The sequence below is a fragment of the Xenopus tropicalis genome, chromosome 2, assembly GCF_000004195.4.
Source record: "Xenopus tropicalis strain Nigerian chromosome 2, UCB_Xtro_10.0, whole genome shotgun sequence".
In the NCBI taxonomy this organism is placed as follows: Eukaryota; Metazoa; Chordata; class Amphibia; order Anura; family Pipidae; genus Xenopus; species Xenopus tropicalis.
In genome coordinates, this window is record NC_030678.2 from 9956604 (window position 1) to 9962603 (window position 6000).

Below are 6000 nucleotides of genomic sequence, written 5' to 3' on the forward strand. Positions count from 1 at the left end.
TATCTTAGTTGGGATCAAGTACAGGTACTGTTTTATTATTACAGAGAAAAGGGAATCATTTAACCATTAAATAAACCCAATAGGGCTGTTCTGCCCCAATAAGAGGTAATTATATCTTAGTTGGGATCAAGTACAGGTACTGTTTTATTATTATAGAGAAAAGGGAATCATTTAACCATTAAATAAACCCAATAGGGCTGTTCTGCCCCAATAAGGGGTAATTATATCTTAGTTGGGATCAAGTACAGGTACTGTTTTATTATTACAGAGAAAAGGGAATCATTTAACCATGAAATAAACCCAATAGGGCTGTTCTGCCCCAATAAGGGGTAATTATATCTTAGTTGGGATCCAGTACAGGTACTGTTTTATTATTACAGAGAAAAGGGAATCATTTAACCATTAAATAAACCCAATAGGGCTGTTCTGCCCCAATAAGGGGTAATTATATCTTAGTTGGGATCAAGTACAGGTACTGTTTTATTATTACAGAGAAAAGGGAATCATTTAACCATGAAATAAACCCAATAGGGCTGTTCTGCCCCAATAAGGGGTAATTATATCTTAGTTGGGATCAAGTACAGGTACTGTTTTATTATTACAGAGAAAAAGGAAATCATTTTTAAAAATTAGAATTATTTGCTTATAATGGAGTCTATGGGAGATGGCCTTTCCGTAATTCAGAACATTCTGGATAATGGGTTTCCCATACCTGTATTTACTGTTTGGATGACATATCTGGCAAACAGAGCTCAGGTAGGGGGAATGGACCAATCAAAGAGCTGACTGGAGTTTTCTACATTAACTGATCTGTATTTGGTACAGTGATCATTATATCTAGAGGCCAGTACATCAGTAACATGGTTTACATTGCCCATAGAGATCAGTGTAATGAGAAATACAACTGATTCCTCACTGGAGTCCGAGCCCTGCCCTCCCCTGACCATGGGAAAGGGACCAGTCCAGTACTGGGATGTACAGGGAACTGGAGCCCTGGGTGTGGGTATGTAGAGGGACTTTGGATTAATTTACCCAAGAAGAATGTTCAAACACGATTACAATGGTAACACTGACAGGGGGAAGGAGTTATGATGATAGTCTGCCCTGTTGCACTGCCTCCTGTGGCTCAAGCAGGAAGAACAGCGACCAGCACACAACAGGTCCCAGGTTCAAGACCAAGAAATTCCTGACACAAGTGGTGTTTTGTTGGAACAAAATTCCAACTTCTTCAGGATAAACAAGGTCATGGCAAAGTATTATTGCTGTCTTTCATATGAATTACAGAATTATCATTAAAAGAGCACTGCTCTGCTTTATCGTGTAGGCACCGCAGTAGCTAGGGGCTGAATTTGTACCTCTGGGGTTTATTAATAGCAGCTGCTACTAAACAATGCAAATGGCTATAGATTTAATCCCAAAGAAACCTACAGTTTATTTTATTGAGATTATGGCTGTAGCAAACACCCCAGCTGTACCAGTGCAGGAACGGCTGCCCCCGGGGCTACACAGCGGGGTATTTATATAAACTATAGTAGGGTTTCTGTAGCAAACACCCCAGCTGTACCAGTGCAGGAATGGCTGCCCCCGGGGCTACACAGCGGGGTATTTATATAAACTATAGTAGGGTTTCTGTAGCAAACACCCCAGCTGTACCAGTGCAGGAATGGCTGCCCCCGGGGCTACACAGCGGGGTATTTATATAAACTATAGTAGGGTTTCTGTAATAAACACCCCAGCTGTACCAGTGCAGGAACGGCTGCCCCCGGGGCTACACAGCGGGGTATTTATATAAACTATAGTAGGGTTTCTGTAGCAAACACCCCAGCTGTACCGGTGCAGGAATGGCTGCCCCCGGGGCTACACAGCGGGGTATTTATATAAACTATAGTAGGGTTTCTGTAGCAAACACCCCAGCTGTACCAGTGCAGGAATGGCTGCCCCCGGGCTACACAGCGGGGTATTTATATAAACTATAGTAGGGTTTCTGTAGCAAACACCCCAGCTGTACCGGTGCAGGAATGGCTGCCCCCGGGGCTACACAGCCGGGTATTTATATAAACTATAGTAGGGTTTCTGTAGCAAACACCCCAGCTGTACCAGTGCAGGAATGGCTGCCCCCGGGGCTACACAGCGGGGTATTTATATAAACTATAGTAGGGTTTCTGTAGCAAACACCCCAGCTGTACCAGTGCAGGAATGGCTGCCCCCGGGGCTACACAGCGGGGTATTTATATAAACTATAGTAGGGTTTCTGTAGCAAACACCCCAGCTGTACCGGTGCAGGAATGGCTGCCCCCGGGGCTACACAGCCGGGTATTTATATAAACTATAGTAGGGTTTCTGTAGCAAACACCCCAGCTGTACCAGTGCAGGAATGGCTGCCCCCGGGGCTACACAGCGGGGTATTTATATAAACTATAGTAGGGTTTCTGTAGCAAACACCCCAGCTGTACCAGTGCAGGAATGGCTGCCCCCGGGGCTACACAGCGGGGTATTTATATAAACTATAGTAGGGTTTCTGTAGCAAACACCCCAGCTGTACCAGTGCAGGAACGGCTGCCCCCGGGGCTACACAGCGGGGTATTTATATAAACTATAGTAGGGTTTCTGTAATAAACACCCCAGCTGTACCAGTGCAGGAATGGCTGCCCCCGGGGCTACACAGCGGGGTATTTATATAAACTATAGTAGGGTTTCTGTAGCAAACACCCCAGCTGTACCGGTGCAGGAACGGCTGCCCCCGGGGCTACACAGCGGGGTATTTATATAAACTATAGTAGGGTTTCTGTAGCAAACACCCCAGCTGTACCAGTGCAGGAATGGCTGCCCCTGGGGCTACACAGCGGGGTATTTATATAAACTATAGTAGGGTTTCTGTAGCAAACACCCCAGTTGTACCAGTGCAGGAATGGCTGCCCCCGGGGCTACACAGCGGGGTATTTATATAAACTATAGTAGGGTTTCTGTAGCAAACACCCCAGCTGTACCAGTGCAGGAATGGCTGCCCCCGGGGCTACACAGCAGGGTATTTATATAAACTATAGTAGGGTTTCTGTAGCAAACACCCCAGCTGTACCAGTGCAGGAATGGCTGCCCCCGGGGCTACACAGCGGGGTATTTATATAAACTATAGTAGGGTTTCTGTAGCAAACACCCCAGCTGTACCAGTGCAGGAATGGCTGCCCCCGGGGCTACACAGCGGGGTATTTATATAAATTATAGTAGGGTTTCTGTAGCAAACACCCCAGCTGTACCAGTGCAGGAACGGATGCCCCCGGGGCTACACAGCGGGGTATTTATATAAATTATAGTAGGGTTTCTGTAGCAAACACCCCAGCTGTACCAGTGCAGGAACGGCTGCCCCCGGGGCTACACAGCGGGGTATTTATATAAACTATAGTAGGGTTTCTGTAGCAAACACCCCAGCTGTACCAGTGCAGGAATGGCTGCCCCCGGGGCTACACAGCAGGGTATTTATAGGAAATATAGTAGGGTTTCTGTAGCAAACACCCCAGCTGTACCAGTGCAGGAATGGCTGCCCCCGGGGCTACACAGCGGGGTATTTATATAAACTATAGTAGTGTTTCTGTAGCAAACACCCCAGCTGTACCAGTGCAGGAATGGCTGCCCCCGGGGCTACACAGCGGGGTATTTATATAAACTATAGTAGTGTTTCTGTAGCAAACACCCCAGCTGTACCAGTGCAGGAATGGCTGCCCCCGGGGCTACACAGCGGGGTATTTATATAAACTATAGTAGGGTTTCTGTAATAAACACCCCAGCTGTACCAGTGCAGGAACGGCTGCCCCCGGGGCTACACAGTGGGGTATTTATATAAACTATAGTAGGGTTTCTGTAGCAAACACCCCAGCTGTACCAGTGCAGGAATGGCTGCCCCCGGGCTACACAGCGGGGTATTTATATAAACTATAGTAGGGTTTCTGTAGCAAACACCCCAGCTGTACCGGTGCAGGAATGGCTGCCCCCGGGGCTACACAGCCGGGTATTTATATAAACTATAGTAGGGTTTCTGTAGCAAACACCCCAGCTGTACCAGTGCAGGAACGGCTGCCCCCGGGGCTACACAGCGGGGTATTTATATAAACTATAGTAGGGTTTCTGTAATAAACACCCCAGCTGTACCAGTGCAGGAATGGCTGCCCCCGGGGCTACACAGCGGGGTATTTATATAAACTATAGTAGGGTTCCTGTAGCAAACATCCCAGCTGTACCAGTGCAGGAACGGCTGCCCCCGGGGCTACACAGCGGGGTATTTATATAAACTATAGTAGGGTTTCTGTAGCAAACACCCCAGCTGTACCAGTGCAGGAACGGCTGCCCCCAGGGCTACACAGCGGGGTATTTATATAAACTATAGTAGGGTTTCTGTAGCAAACATCCCAGCTGTACCAGTGCAGGAACGGCTGCCCCCGGGGCTACACAGCGGGGTATTTATATAAACTATAGTAGGGTTTCTGTAGCAAACACCCCAGCTGTACCAGTGCAGGAATGGCTGCCCCCGGGGCTACACAGCGGGGTATTTATATAAACTATAGTAGGGTTTCTGTAGCAAACACCCCAGCTGTACCAGTGCAGGAACGGCTGCCCCCGGGGCTACACAGCGGGGTATTTATATAAACTATAGTAGGGTTTCTGTAGCAAACACCCCAGCTGTACCAGTGCAGGAATGGCTGCCCCCGGGGCTACACAGCGGGGTATTTATATAAACTATAGTAGGGTTTCTGTAGCAAACACCCCAGCTGTACCAGTGCAGGAACGGCTGCCCCCGGGGCTACACAGCGGGGTATTTATATAAACTATAGTAGGGTTTCTGTAGCAAACACCCCAGCTGTACCGGTGCAGGAATGGCTGCCCCGGGGCTACACAGCGGGGTATTTATATAAACTATAGTAGGGTTTCTGTACCAAACACCCCAGCTGTACCAGTGCAGGAACGGCTGCCCCCGGGGCTACACAGCGGGGTATTTATATGAAATATAGTAGGGTTTCTGTAATAAACACCCCAGCTGTACCAGTGCAGGAATGGCTGCCCCCGGGGCTACACAGCAGGGTATTTATATAAACTATAGTAGGGTTTCTGTACCAAACACCCCAGCTGTACCAGTGCAGGAATGGATGCCCCCGGGGCTACACAGCGGGGTATTTATATAAACTATAGTAGGGTTTCTGTAGCAAACACCCCAGCTGTACCGGTGCAGGAATGGCTGCCCCCGGGGCTACACAGCGGGGTATTTATATAAACTATAGTAGGGTTTCTGTAGCAAACACCCCAGCTGTACCAGTGCAGGAATGGCTGCCCCCGGGGCTACACAGCGGGGTATTTATATGAAATATAGTAGGGTTTCTGTACCAGAAACAGATTTCTCAAAAAGTGAGATTAGAGCTCACCAACTTCAACCACTTTCTATTCATTCCTACAGGATTTTTTGATCGACAGGATCAACATTCAATCTTTTGTGGTTTTAGAGTATTTTGAAACCACGAGCAAACTTATTTCCATGAAAACCATGAATCTCTACTCATTTATTAGTGGTCCCAATTAAAAAAGTACAAGCAAATAAAAAAAGTAGGAAAAAAAAGGAAATCCGAGACTTTTTCATATCATCGCACAAATGAAAGCATAAAAAAAAATGCTCAAAATCTCTATAACCATGAAGATCCTCCAGTTGTAAAAAGAACACCTGCCATTGAGTACCGGACCTCAACATGTTTTTATTTCCACGACTAAATCAGATTTTTGTGCCAAAAGAATTTGAACATTAGTAAATGCTAAATGAACCCCCGATTCCATCCCAAGGGATTCGGCCAAATACTGAGCCGAAACGGAATTCGGTTTGGCCAGGACCGTGTATTCGCTGAATCCAAACCCTGCCAAAAAAGGCCGAATCCTGGCCAAATACTGAACCAAATCCTGTATTCGGTGCATCCCCAGTAAATGCCTCCCCAATCTTTCATTCATTGATAATTACACTTATTTATA